We start from the raw sequence: 15,535 nt of genomic DNA, 5'->3' as shown, positions 1-15,535 counted from the left end.
AGTTTCTTTTGTAATCTGATGCTACAGTTCAAATATGTGTGGTAGATAATGTATTGTATTTTTTACGAATAATCAGACTTTGGCGACGAATTCAGGCGAAACCAGCTGATTTTGTTATGAAAACATAAACAGCTGGTAGCCGAGAACAATAAGGATGAACGTAAACATCGGTGAACCAGCTGGTTTTGTTGTGTAAACATGACCAGCTGGTGGACCGAGAACAAAAGACCTTAATGGTAAACATTAAGACGGCCGGCGAAAACTGTCACATTATCGGGCGAGTTGCAAAAACTAAAGTGTCTCGAGTATACCAAAGTGGCGAATCCTGGTCGTTTTGACAGGTCTCCTGCTCGATTGGAACTATGGGGATGACAGCAAATCGGTTGTTCCAATTTTGACGTTTCTCCTCTTTGTTATTCCAGACTCGTTAGCAAAAACCATGCGAATGAGATTGACAGCGAAATCGAAAGCGAAATATGAGTACGACGAAATTTATCGCATCAAAGTCTAAGTCGAAAAAAAAATCGGAATAACCAAGTAGAAAATGATTCGCTACTTCAAATGAATCAAATCAGACTTCATGACAACTCATAATTGGACAGAATTCTCGATGAACTAGGGTCTTGTACCATTTAGGCAGGTGTACCAATTTTGGGCATTTGCCGCTATATCTAAGTCAATTTACAACCGATTGATTTGAATTTTTGTTCAGAGTTGGGCACTAGCGTGGTTCAAAAAATCGTTTTTGCTCCACACCGCTTATTCGATTCCTAACCAGATTATATGCCTTCTCCCAAAATTTGAGCTCATTTGGTTGAAAATTGAGACTGCACAAGCCCTTCAAAGTTTGTATGGGAATTACTATGGGAAAACGATGTTTTTCATTCAATCCACCGTATCATTTCCCCAAGTGCCCTAGTGGGTTAGTTGACCCTTGGTAATCCTAGGCTACTCTATCAGCTACAACTTTGCCGAAGACCGCATTCAAATCGGACGCCTCATTAATTAGTTACCGATTTTTATCCAGAATCGAAATCTTCACTCATGATGGTTAAACTATTCGGTGGGCATCACTGCATTTTGCAGTGAAACATAGTAGCCATGATTTCAGTGTGCTATCTTTGGCGCCATATGCAGCAATGTTGCCTGCTGGGAAGCTGGAGGATCACTGTTAAAGTTTTTCCAGTCGGATACAAATCGATAACCAATTAATGAGGCGTCCGATTTGAATGCGGTCTTCGGCAAAGTTGTAGCTGATAGAGTGGCCTAGGATTACCAAGGGTCAACTAACCCACTAGGGCACTTGGGGAAATGATACGGTGGATTGAATGAAAAATATCGTTTTCCCATAGTAATTCCCATACAAACTTTGAAGGGCTTGTGCAGTCTCAATTTTCAACCAAATGAGCTCAAATTTTGGGAGAAGGCATATAATCTGGTTAGGAATCGAATAAGCGGTGTGGAGCAAAAACGATTTTTTGAACCACGCTAATGGGCACGCACAGTATCTAACTCTGTACAAAAAATCAAATCAAATAAATTAACTAAGTTATAGCGGCAAGTGCCCAAAATAGGTACACCTGCCCAAACGGTACAAGACTCTATACATTTTCAATAGTCAAACTGAGAGCTTTGAGGCAACAATATTAAAGTGCCAGAGATACTTGTTGAGATTATCCAAAAATCTATGGTGTTCAAGTAGTAAAATGTCCGCAGTAGAAAAGTTAGAACTCCTAAAATGATATATAAATTCAGTTTTATTTCTTTTCAAATGATGATTTTCCTGCGGCCCGCGGCTTAGACGCAAAACCCTAATTTGGCCCGCGGTATACTTCAACCTGAGCACCACTGGTTTAACCGGGAACGTCCATAAATTACGTCACGCTTTTAGGGTGAAGGGGGGGGGGGGGGGTTCAGCAAAGTGTGACGACCCATACAAAACTCTCAGAGGTCTCATACAAAAAGTGTGACATAGGGGGAAGGGGAGTTGAAAATGGGCCGTTTTTGGGTGCCATAATTTATGGACGTTCCCTAATGTGACCGACAATTTTTTTTTGCTTTTCCTACACTGTGCTTTTTAAATGGGCGCTGGGTACCCGGGTACTTTGTCGGCCACATAAGGGTTAAGGTTGTAACGCCTGAGTAACACCCCTGAAACTCGTCAAAACTCCTTTGAAGCTTTCTGAAATGCCTTCGAAATCCCCCTGAAATTCCATCGAACCCCATGTAACGCACCTGAGACCCTCAGAAACCTCCCGTAAACGCCTACATAACGTCATGTAACGCATCTGAGACCTTTCGAAACCCCCCGAAAACGCCCCTGAAGGCCTCATGCAACGCCTCTGACCCCCCCCCCCCCTCGTGAAACTCCCTGGAAAGCCTTTTGAAACCCCGAATGGCCCCCTTTAAATCTCCAGGCCACTTGCCCTTCTTACACTTCTTTGTAATCTTCAACTTCATTTAGGTAATAATCTGAATCAATTTAGGAAATACAGTCGAGACTCCTATAAGATCACTGGTCGGGGGAGCGCACCTGGGCGTGTGGCCTATTATCTCGGGTGTATTAAGAGGTAGCGCAATATTTTCTTCGGCAAAGTTTAAGGGCTTGAAAAGATCTACCATTTTAAATATTGGTTCATATGATTAGTTGGCAACTTGGCCGCTAGAGGAGTTTGATGCTAAATTGCACTACAGGAACCATATCTGGTTGTCAAGCAAACGTTACGATATGCGACAGCTCAAGACCCTGATAATTTGGAAGGATAGTGTCTTCGGGAAAGTGGTTGGGTACGTCAATAACTTACTGATGATGAGTTGTGAAGTTCGAAATTCCTCCACTGGGCGGGACGCTAGTGAGCATGTAAATTTTCAAAACCTTATATCTCGGAATCCCGATAACTTAGAAAGTTGGTGTCTTCGACAAAGTTTATCAATATGACCTAGACTTACATAAAAATGAACACTTGTTTTGCAATTCTGCCACTAGGCGGCGCAAGTAAACTTGCACATTATAGAAATTTCATAGCTCTGAATCCTGATAACTTAGAAAATTGGTGTCTTCGGCAAAGTTGATCAGTATGACCTAGACTTACATAAAAATGAACACTTGTTAGATATTCTACCACTAGGCGGCGCTAGTGAACATGCAAATTTTAGAAATCTCATAGCTCAGAATACCGATAACTTAGAAAGTTGGTGTCTTCCGCAAAGTTGATCAGCATGACATAGACCTGCAGAAAAATGACCTCTTGATTCGCAGTTCTGCTACTAGGAGGCGCTGGTGAACATGTGTATCTTAGAAATCTCGAATCCTTCCAAATTATCAGGGTCTTGAGCTGTCGCATATAGTAACGTTTGCTTGACAACCAGATATGGTTCCTGTAGTGCAATTTAGCATCAAACTGTTAATGGTGCCTCTAGCGGCCAAGTTGCCAACTAATTATATGAGCCAATATTTAAAATGGTAGATCTTTTCAAGCCCTTAAACTTTGCCGAAGAAAGTATTGCGCTATCTCTTCACACACCCGAGATATAGACTGTTTCAGAAATTATAAATACACTAACGATAAACTGCCATTTTAATTTGAGCACCTTATCCAAAAAAGTTTCCTCTAGCTCTTATAGTAAACATGCTAACGGAGCAAAAAATACCAATTTTGTTGATGTTTCTGGTAAAAGTTAAAAAAATAGGGCTCTGTAAACTAGATGATCAAAATTTGAAGTTGCACAAAGTGGTCAAAAAATGTAGCATAGTAGAAAAGAAAAAAATCTCGCAGATAAAATATTTAATTTCCAAACACAATAAAAATTGCTGTACCAATAATAAAAGATTTTTCTCGATTGGTAAGAGTATTTTTTACTGGAATATTTGATCAAGAACCACCATTACGGGCCTTCTCAAAACAGAAATTTGTGTTTCAAATTTCTCAACAACACCAGTAGCAACAAACGGAAAGCAAACGAATATCTTAATAACTGTTTACTGCATTCGTTTTTATGGTATGACAAGCTTTGCCATCTGAAGGATCGAATGAGCTGAAAAAATAAGTTTGTTTAGATTGAATGCGTTCAGGAAAGCCAAGAAACAGTGTGGTAGTTCTTATGTTCCGTAGAAAACCTAAAAAAATAAGAAAGGGAATCGCGCCACTTGGGCGGTGGCTTCTATTTTCGTCTGTTTTCCACTATAACTCTGTCAAATTTGAACCAATTGACACAATTATTGGAATGCACTGAGTTATAGTGGAAAACAGACGAATATAGAAGCCACCGCCCAAGTAGCGCGATACCCAACTTGATCTCCTAAAAAATGTTGTGGAAATGCCTTTATCGATTTTTCCCAAATTTTGATCAAGGCATTCCTTAGACAACTTGTTGAGAAAGCGAATGTGATAAAAACTTGGATAATTTTTGGTATTTAGTGACAAATAATGTTGAAATCATTAAAAAACACCTTTGTGCAAATGCAAATTTGAAAAACTAAGTTATTTGTTAGAGAACTCGACTGTTCTTTAAAATATCAAGACAATTAAAAGGAAATATAAAAATATGGAGTACAATATGCCATCCTCTGAAAGAAGTTGGTAAAAATAATTAGAACAGTTCATTTAATTTAATAAACAAAGTGTATTTATAATTTCTGAAACAGTCTATAATAGGCCACACCCCAAAAAAAAAAAACGGAAATTCCATAAGCTCTTAGTCTCCTATAACGCTCACCCCTGTCTAGTAGGAGTCCGTTTAATAGGAGACTCGACTCGACTGTAATCTATTTAGGCAGTTCCGACTCATTCAGTAAATGGAGGTTTTGGTGTAGTGCAGATTTCGTTTTTTTTTTTTTGAAGAGGTCAAAATAAGCTTAAGGTGCTCGAGTGATCAGTTTCAGTAAAGTCTTTGTCAAATCTGACGAATGAAGCACCAAACTACGCTGAATTTGTTTGCCCTGGCTTTGCTCACTTGCAAAACGACGCAGATAACCCAAATTAGGCGCATTCTTTACGAATTTTCAAGATTAGTGCTCTTAAAAACATGCCGTGGTGACAGTTGTATTTTCTGATGTTTCTCCTTAAGAGTTTAAGTTAAGTTTGCATGGTTCTAATACAAATTCAACCAGTCTAACTTCATGCAACTAGCCGGGGCCCGTGGCGTAGTTGGTCACACGTTCGCTTCATATGCGGATGGTCATGGGTTTGATTCCCAGCCCCGGCACTTGTGATTTTTCGTCAGTTGCTTTTCCCCCGAGAGCAACTGACACTGACCCTCTTCTGAGCCCCATGGCTCAAACGAACCCGGATACCTGGACATCGGCGAACTGCTACTCATAATGGACCCCAATCGGATTGGAAAGGAACAACGGCCATCCATCATCATCCTTGTGCTCATCATTCTACTAGGTATAAAGTAGAAAAAGTGAAAGCAGCAGAAATGCACCATTTCGATAAAGTAGAATAGAATCTAGGCGCTGTACAAATGTAAGTGCAGCTGTTAATTGAAATTGCTCACGTAGTGCCCCAGTGGACAATAGAGCTGTAAATTAGGATAAGTGATTAAGAATAAAAAAAAAAAACTTCATGCAACTATACACTTATTTTACTGCTATTATATTGAAATAACTTTTGAGCTGTTCTTATTTCTGTTAAATTTCGTATTTTCGGAATTCAGCAGAATTCTACCGAAGTTTGTTAAGAAAAAACGAACAATTTGGAGAAAATCACTAAACGTTCGTTGGTTTCGTCTCAAAATTTGGTATTTTTTGTTGACTGTTGATATTTTATTTTATTTTATTTTTTGAATCTCTATCTACAGCCCTTGGCGTGTAAATCTAACGTAAATAAGAACTGCAAGCAACTACTTGTACATATTTTCCCAGAACAAAAGAAAACCAAAAAAATTTACCAGAATCCTAAACTTTCTAGTTTCAGAATCTATTTCTGAACACAGACAGTAGTTTCGATAATACTGAATACTAATACTTCTAACACATAAAGTTTGAATAGAATCAATGAGAAACCTAATTTCTAGAAATAACTCTGCTGATTTTCCAAGCGAGTATTTGTAAATTGGAAAATGGCTAATAGCATCATTATAGATATCTTAACATATATGTTAATTGAGGTATTTGTTAGAAAATCGTCCAAGCCTTCGTGACATACCAGTGGGTCGCGATCCATAGTTTGAGAAACGCTGTTTTGGGCTCATATCTTCGCCAGTTTATGCTCGATTTCTAAAACCCAGGTCTTATTCAAAAATAATACGATAAAAAAACTTTGAACATGATTTATGTGAAACATTTTCAAACATATTTGAATGTAAACCTAACCTAAAGTAGACGAATTTTCTAAAAAAATCAATTTAAACTTACGACAGTGTCGCTGGAAATTTGGTTGGCCATATTTTAAGATAAGAGCGGCAATATAACCTTTTTTCTATTAGCTTTCAACTGTTTTTGTCAAATTTTGCTCAAAAATCTAGGAAGGAAGTTATTAAATAAATTCACTATAGATGTCATGGGGTCATCCCTCAATTGATGCATCAATCAAAAGTTTGGAGTTACTTTATTAAAACATGGAAAATTGATTTGTTGATATATTTGTAACCTTTCGTTCAATTTTAATTCCTTTCTGCTTATTTTAAAGATAATGAACTAAACTTACTTATAATGTCTTCAATTGAATACTTTCAGTGTCTTTTAGATATAAAAATGTTATGTAAAGTTACCCCATTTCACTACTTTTCCAAAAATGACGCAATTTTACGTTAAGTTTTAAAATATAAGTCTTAACAAATATTAGCGGTTCAAAGTATCAGTAGTATTATTGATTTTATTCAAAGTAAGCCAAGAATAATACCCTCAAACTCTACATGACTTTCGCATTATTGAATCAATGTAATTATTAAATCTACTTATGTCTCTATTGCGAAAGTCTTCTCCCAATAGGCATAATCCATACATATATTTGTTGTCATAAGCTTTATATGGCTGATCAACATGAATAATAAGTAGGTACATACTAGGCACTTCTTTTGTCTAGCATATCCTGTACAATATCACAATAAAAATATTGACACTCAATTCCAAAAATATCGTCACCAGTAACTAACTCGCAGGATAATTGCATAAAATATGTCAAAATGCATCATTGAGGGGTCGGGGGATGATAGCTACTTTTATTCCCCGACCCCGCAAACGATCAATCAATGTCGATGGAGGGCTCCTCCCGATACGAAGTGATGGAAACTGCTGATTCTTGACTTCGGAATCCGCACAGAGTTGACATAGATTGGAGATGAGCGCAGCAGGCTCCTCTCATACCGGATACACATATGTAGCTGTGGATGTGTATGAAGGGGCGTCTTCGGGGAACATCCAGTCATCCGAGCTAATTGGATGAAGCAAGCGATAATGCAACCCGCATGGGGTGGGGTCCTGAATGTGAAGGCACCGGAAAAATCGGCCAGATTGCTGCAGTGCAAGCTTCTGAAGATGATTCACCCATTAGCGGAACTAAAATTAGCCTTATGAGAAAGCGAAAGGGATGTCAGAGATTATTCACTTCTGATATTTACGGGATGTGATATCGATGGTTCCATATTTGATAATGGAGCAGGGTTTGGGTTATCTTAATTATCGAGATTTTTAACCCGGGGCAAGTAGTTTACTTGTGCTGTACTTCCCTCCCCAAGAAACAATAATACTATTGTTGCAATTCTGATCACGGAGAAAAATCAGTTCAGTTTGAAACAACCAACACGTTTGTTGAATTCCGAACCAGAAAATTAGTTGTAAACAAACTACATTTTGTTGATTTAAACCATTTGGATTAGTTAGAAACGAACTACGAATTTAGTTGTTTTACTAATCACTGTTTTCTCAAGAATGGTGATTTCAAACCAATATATTTGTTGTTTTCTAACATGAACTTAGTTTGTTTTAACCGGAATTCAGGTTGTTCCTTTTCAGTTAGAAATTGAAGAAACAAACCAACATGCTGGATTGAACCAACAAATACTGCCGGTTGAAATAAACTAAACTTTTATTTGGAGATGAAACAACCGGACATACCGTTCATTTGAAACTAATATCTCGATTTATTTAAATGTTATAACGCCGACACCGCTCGCACGGAGAACTGCCAATCATCTGAAGGTAAATCGTTTGTAAAACTATAATTGTGCGCGTAAGCAAGCTCGGAAGAAAAATTAAGACGCTCGGAAGATCATAAAGCTTGTTTCGGAAAATAAACCAAAAAGAAAGTAATAGCAAGTAAGTTTTTGATTATTGGGATGATATTCGGCATGATATAAAACTTGTTACTAAATTTAAATTAGTTTCTTCCCATCAGCATAAAACAACAACATGGCGGAGGTGAGCGTTGGAGTTTTTTCCATACAGCGAACAATTTCTCATTTGACGAGAAGGAGAACGTGTGCTTCTGCGAGTGCGGTACCGGAGTTTGACCGGATTCTTCAGTGAGGCGATAACAATATAAACCGGATACATGGTCCGTACTACTTCCGTATCTTCCTGATCCATTTCCAGTGGAATCCTGCAGGCCCCGTCATGCAATTCGAATTCACAAACTCATCTCCGGTGATATCTGGATCTCGGGTGTGATCTTGTTTGTGATCGTTCCCCCCAGTGGGATGAATAAAGTGTAAAGTTTAGTTTAGACATTTAAGCGATATTTGAAATACAATTTTACACATTTTTCTCATTTATTTGGAAATGTCAATCATCATAAAAAGAAAATGCAGAACCCAAAGGTGGAGCAGCGGGTCCAAAAACAACAAACTGGCCGGTTAATTCAACAACTCAACCCCGTTTAATCTAAACTGTATCCCAGTAATTTTAACTGACACATTTTGGTTTGAAACAACTAATATTGATGATCATTTTAGAGCTGTCATATGGAACAACAAATATTTTTGTTGTTTTAAATGGATGGTTATAAAAATAACTGGAAATTATGAAAATCCATCAACATGCTATTTTAGTTTGATTTAACTGCCCATGGCAGTAAAATCGAACTAAACCGTCATTTGCGTCAACATTAACGTTGGATTACGGTTGAATTGAACTAAAATTTGTTTGTTTTTACACATATTTTTTCTCCGTGATGTAATTTCTAAGATAGAATGATAAAACTTAGCAATTGAGTTCATTGTTCTGCAAATCCATGATAAAATAAGCATAAAACATTCATAAGACTAATTTGGCCCATTCTTCAGGAGATCTTCAAGGCTGAGATTTTTTTTTTTTGGTAGTTTCAGTACCAAAATGGCTAAAATAGTAGAGAAATGAACCCCGTTTGTTGGATGGGCCTTTTTTTTCTTTTTTTTTTTTTTTTTTTTTTGTCTGTATTAACGAGATTTTTAACTCTGGGCTAGTTCATCTCGGGACCCACTTTTCACTTCCCTTCCGAAGGAAGAACCCACATTTTGTGAGTATGTCGGGAGTGGGATTCGATCCCAGGTCCTCGGCGTGATAGTCAAGTGTTCTAACCACCACACCAGGTCCGCTCCACGTTGGATGGGCCTGTATCACATGTTATTCTAGCAAAAATGTAAATAAATGGGCCCATCGATTGGACTTCAAAACCGGTAAGCACTCAAAAAACAGTTGATTTTTATTTCTATTTTTTCGTGATTTCTAGAACAAATTTCCGAGAAGTGAAGCGGACCTGGTGTGATGGTTAAAGCACCCCAGGTAACAATTTGAAGCTGTTTAGAAGTTTTTTCAACAATTTTTAAGCAGCCTTTTTGTACAAAAGCTGAGCACAAGAGGTACAATCTTTTATTCAGCTCCTAAACGTCTACTTTTGATGATTTTATTTAACCTTTAGCTGCTGATTTGAAGCTCATTTTAAGACTGATTCGAGGCTTAATTTGCGCTTAATGAGTAATCAATAAATTTCAATTGTTTTGGATAGAAATATTTAAAAAAAGACACATTTGTTAGCATAGTTTACCATTTGCGGCTTTTTCCCTATTTTCTTCTATTTCCCAGAAGAGATGTTTAGAAATGTATAAACGAATCTATGGGAAAATTGGAAATTGAACTCGGATTTCCTGATTTATAGTCACTTACTTTAGCACCTACACCACACACAGTTGTATACATATCCTTGAAAATGAGAGCACTCCTTGTTGTGTCTGAAATATCAAGAGCATAAGTTGAACTAATCTTGTATTAACCCTTCAAGACACGTTCCGTTGTAAAAAGTACAACACCACCAAAAAATCTCGCTTGTCGTATACAGCGCGAACGCGGTGCAATTTTAGGCTCAAAAGGGCGTGCGTTCTGAAAGGTTAAGGCTGAAAAAGCTATGTGGACTGTACGGAAACATTGTTTGGGTCAGCTGACCAAAATTCTTTGATTAAAAGTTGAGCAACAGATGATGAATTCTGCATGTGGGTGTTTGTGTTAAAGCTGGTTACATAGATGAATAATATTCAATTTAACTTGATATTCAGCCATACATGTGTTGCTGTGCTGCTGAACAAGCCATTCTTCAGACCAATATTCAGCGATCATTGTCTTCAGCCACTGACACCACCCTTAACTACCCGGGATGACACTAAAAGACTTCAAATGGCTCGTTCTCTGAAACTAGGGCACCAAATTGCATTCGGTTTCCCCCTTTTTCTGCGGGACGGATCTAAGTGTGACATGATCCATAATATTACCATATCATTACGATTTCGACTGGAAAACAGCATGCTATTGTCGTTGCTAGTGACAGATTATTCTATTCATGTAATTTCGGACCTGATTAGGTCAACGGGTCATTCGGTGGCCACGGAACAGGTTCTGGGGACCTTGGAATCTCCGATAGAAAGGCTCATTTCTCGATTCTAAGTGAACCCCATCATGCAACACCTCAAATTTCGCACAATTATGTGCGTAATCCAATAAAACAAAGAAAAACGATTCTGGCCACCCGGTGCCGTCGGAACAGGTTCTAGAGACTTTGGAACAACCGGTAGAAATGGCCATTTTTCGATTTTAAGCGAACCCCATCATGCGACACCTCAAATTTCGCACAACTCCGTGCGTAATCCAATAGAATCAAGTTAAAATGATTTTGATCGATTCTGGCCATCCGGTGGTCACGTAGCAGGTTCTGGGGACCTTGGGGACCTTGAAATCTCCGGTAGAAATGATCATGTCTCGGTTCTAAAATAATCCCATCATGAAACACCTCTAATTTCGCATAACTCCGTGCGTAATCCAGTAGATCTATGAAGAATTAATTTGATCGATTCTGACCACCCGGTGGTTACGGAACAGGTTTTGGGGACCTTGCAATCTCCGGTAGAAATGGTAATTATTCGACTCTAAAAGAATACCATCAAGCGACAACTCCGATTTCGCACTATTTCGTGTGTAATCTAATAAAATCAAGCAAAATGATTGTGATCGATTATGGTCACCCAGTGGCCACGTTACAAGTTTTGGGAACCTAGGAATCTCCTGTAGAAATTAGCACTTTTCGATTCTAGACGATCTCCATCATGTGACACCTTATATTTTCCACAACTTCATAAGTGATCCAGTAGAACCTCATATTAAATTCACATTGGGCGGCGGCGATATGTCCGCAAGGAGATTTCCGCGATACAGACGCAATGTCGAAATCGAACAGATACTGTCGCCCACTCAGCAGCATCGCAGCAGCCTTCAGGCCGTTCATATCAAAACTAAAGTTAGCATGATGGCAACTCAGGTGGCCAGAAATCGTAATAATATCTATCGCGACATTGTTTCGCTATACGCATACGCATCACCTCGTCGACTTTGTGTTTAATAATCAGGATGTTATTTAGTGATGCTGCAGGAGGATGCGGCGCAATCTTTTCCGGGTACCTTGGAGCACCCGATAGCAATTTCCAATGTCGAGTCAAAACTATTTCTATCATGCGACGTCTCAAAGACTGCGGAAACACCGAGCATATACCCAGTTCAACTGAGATTATCGATTTTGACCAATTCTGGCCATCCAATGGCCAGGAAACAAATTTTGAGGTAGGGTGCCTGTACCAGTTATCGCACTACCTAAGAACAACTATTTCTACAAAAATAAGAAGAAGACCGTCGAATGTCATCGATATGTCAAAATGTCAAATGATTGATTAGTTTACATACTTTACCGGAAAAATATAGAAACGGGTCCAAAACTACTTTTAGTATTTATTACGGCGTGTGACAATGATAGGAACCCTGTACCAGTTATTGATACATGTGTTAATTTGTGTTCCACTTCGCACTATTTACACGCATTCCTTATGGGATTATCCATAACTGGTACACTATGGCGAAATAGGGTGCAAGGAAGCCGAAAATTTAAGGAAAATGATTTTTTTCTATTTGAGCAAATTGTTAAATTTGAATGATTGCAACCATCTTTTGTTATCGTGATCTGTTGTTCACATTTTTTTTCTTGTTGATTTGCATCATTAAAGGTTGAAAATCGACTATGGCGAATTTGAGGTACTATAGCCATAACTGGTACACTGAGCCTACTTTCGGTTTCTTTTAGCAATGGTTAGCTTACGGTTCCACATTATGCGATCTCGGTAAAAAACAATATTTGAGGATCAAACAGGATTCCACAATGCGACACCTTTAATTTCTAAACGTTTCTAAACGTAAATGTGATTCTGAGGGTTTTGGGGTTTCTGGTGTTCAATTTTTAATTCTTAATAAGAACATCACCAAGCGACACCTCAATGATCGCAGTATCCAAAATAACTAAAATATAAAACTAACAAAACATAACCAGCCAATAGCAGTTAATACTCTCACTGTTCAGCATTCATTGTTACTTGCGACTTGACTATCACGCCGAGAACCTGGGAAGGAATCACACTCCCAAAAAACTCGAAAAAATGTGAGTTCTTCCTTCGGAAGGGAAGTAAAGTATGGGTCCTGAGATGAACTAGCCTACGGCTAAAAATCTCGTTAATACAGAGAAAAAAAATCCGAGAAATACTCATTTTTTGGTACTTTTTACCCAAAATTTATGTGGGAAAATAACGCAAACGAGTGGATTTTTTCTCTTGATTAAAACAACTATAAATGATTAATGAACTGGTCATGCTATGATGAAGCTTTAAATAAAAATTAACAAATCTAAAAGGAATTGAAATTGTTAGCTGGGTTTCGAAGGAAGAACTCGCACTTTGTGAGTTTGTTCGAGATTCGATCCCAAGTCCTCGGCATGATAGTCACGTGCTTTAACCATCACACCACGTCCGCTCCACTAAGTGTTTAATATTATTTTTGCTTACTCCCGCACGCTTTCTATGTGAGGAGAATAATCAGCATCAGAAAGCAGTGCCATCAATGTGTAATGTTAGTGAATAAGTAAAAATTATCCTCAGACTATGTAAACATTCAACATGAGCCTAGCCTACCCTACCGTATGCGTGATAATGTTTGCACCATCGTACAAATAAGGTACCCATATCACCTGTACACACAATGTCTTGGTTTTTATTGCATGCACGTAAGCTCTAACTCATCTCACAGTAGGCCGTGGGTAAAAAAATCCGATTTCTTAAGTTTAAAATTTGCACCATGAAGGGGTAGCAGCGGTAGTCAGAACTTGTTCACGCGCAAATGTTGAAAAAGACATTGCAGGAGTGTTCAGGAGAACCGTAAAACAGTCTTATACCGAAAAAAGCAAGGGCAACTATTCCCGAAGGTGTCCACTGGTCGTTCAAAGTTAACATGGATTAAGAAAGCTATCGCTGCCACCAAAAATAAGATTTGGGTGAATTATATGCGCTCAATGAGAAAAATGGCATAGAAACGCGAAATCAGCGACTTAACGGCATGGCATATCGAAAAGGAAAATTACGGTGGCTTTTATGATCCTTCGACCATAGAAAAAAAACTTACATTATTACCAATGGCATCCAGGAGCTACGAGTAGCGCCATATAAGAAAGTCTTGAATTTGCCCGAACGCAACCTCCGTTTTTTTCGATTTCCGAAAAACTATCGATCCGTACCAAATTCCAGAATCAATAGTTATTATAACTTTTGTTTGTGTGTCAATGTCTACACCATGAGGCAATGTCAAAATAAAAAAATAAATTCAAAAATTGTTAATCTTGACTTTGACACTACCACGGATACTTTTCGACATTTGCGCGTGGACAAATCACGAGCTAGGTTGCCACTTAGTCATTATGCAAGTGTTAAACTAAGAAAATCAACACTTTTTATTCACAACCTACTATGATATGAGTTATAGCTTAAATGCCTGCAAATAAAACCAATACATTGTCTTCACAAGTAAAACTGGAATTTTATTTAACGAAACATTATCACGCATACGGTAGACGTAGTGGACAAAAAAGTTATAAATTAGAATAAGTAAATGGAGAAAAGGATTATTGCATGATTTACATTTTCATGGATACTTCATAAAAAAATGTTCGGGCCCATATGTGGTTGTCAAACAGAGGTCCAAAAACATCAATCATGCTATTGTTATAGGCGTACCTAAAGCCTGTAGGGCCCATATAGCACATATTGATTGTTTTATCGGGTTTCGACAGTTATAATATATGGAAATTTGGAAGATGGATAAGCAATCTAGGTGGGAATTGAAAACGAGTTTGTTTAAATCTTTCCCGACGTTTTGATCTGTAGGAGATCGATTGATTGGTAGGTAAAGATTTTTTATTGGTTCAGAAAAACAAGAAATGCATCAATTTACATTGCGCGATAAATTGCTTCGTCAGTGAACAAAAACTGTATCTAAACAGATCGTATGACACCCAATTGACTGTTCATGGCAGTCCACTAATCCGGTCATTACTGGACAACTCTCTGTTCCGAGCTGTGTTTTCTTCTTCGCCGTGAATTTATCGTTTTTTGTTTGCCCTGTGGTACTGACCGGAACATAAGCTCGTTGCAAACAATATTTCCTCACTATATGCTTCCCCTATCATTCATGTCAGGGATACGATAGGCGAACTGTCTGATGTATTTGCCTTTTTCTCATGTGGGTTCAAGGAATGCTCAAAAGATTTACAAGCTTCTGACTTTTGGCTGCTGGTAGACTTTTGCCTTCTATGACCGAGTCATGAGAAAAACGTGTTTTTCGCTTATCCTTTTGTTCTGCTAGCAGCAAACGGTAATGTTCAATAGTTATGTTACACTATTTCTCAATCAATGAAATGAGTTATTGCTAAAATAATTTACGAATCAAGGGCTGTTATGAAACTTACTTAAGTTTATAGTTAAGCCTTGTTTCTATGGAGGTTGCGTGCTACAATGGGCGGAAATTTTCATTCTAGTGCTCCAACATTTATTAAATTTGGAATGTAAATTACCTAGATGGATGTACTTTCAAAATTTTCGATTTTTTTCACCCGCAAGGTATGTAACCCCATCCCATAAAAATGACATTTGCAGCATGAGTCGCACATTTTTTCAACGAAGCTTGTCGAATTTGTTATTAGGATAATAAAGGGTTTTAAAGAAAATAATAATAATAATAATGAATTAATTGTATAGTTTTATA

At 38.0% G+C, this 15,535-nt stretch overlaps 1 protein-coding gene across 1 annotated transcript in view; it reads left to right on the top strand.

Annotated features, from left to right (window-relative positions):
* Positions 1 to 15,535, top strand: part of LOC109430734 (high-affinity choline transporter 1) — a 93,709-nt gene that overhangs the window by 26,977 nt on the left and 51,197 nt on the right. The gene's annotated exons all lie outside the window — the stretch shown is intronic.

Source organism: Aedes albopictus, chromosome 1 (assembly GCF_035046485.1).
Source record: "Aedes albopictus strain Foshan chromosome 1, AalbF5, whole genome shotgun sequence".
Lineage (NCBI taxonomy): Eukaryota > Metazoa > Arthropoda > Insecta > Diptera > Culicidae > Aedes > Aedes albopictus.
This window is presented reverse-complemented; position numbering and strand designations above follow the sequence as displayed.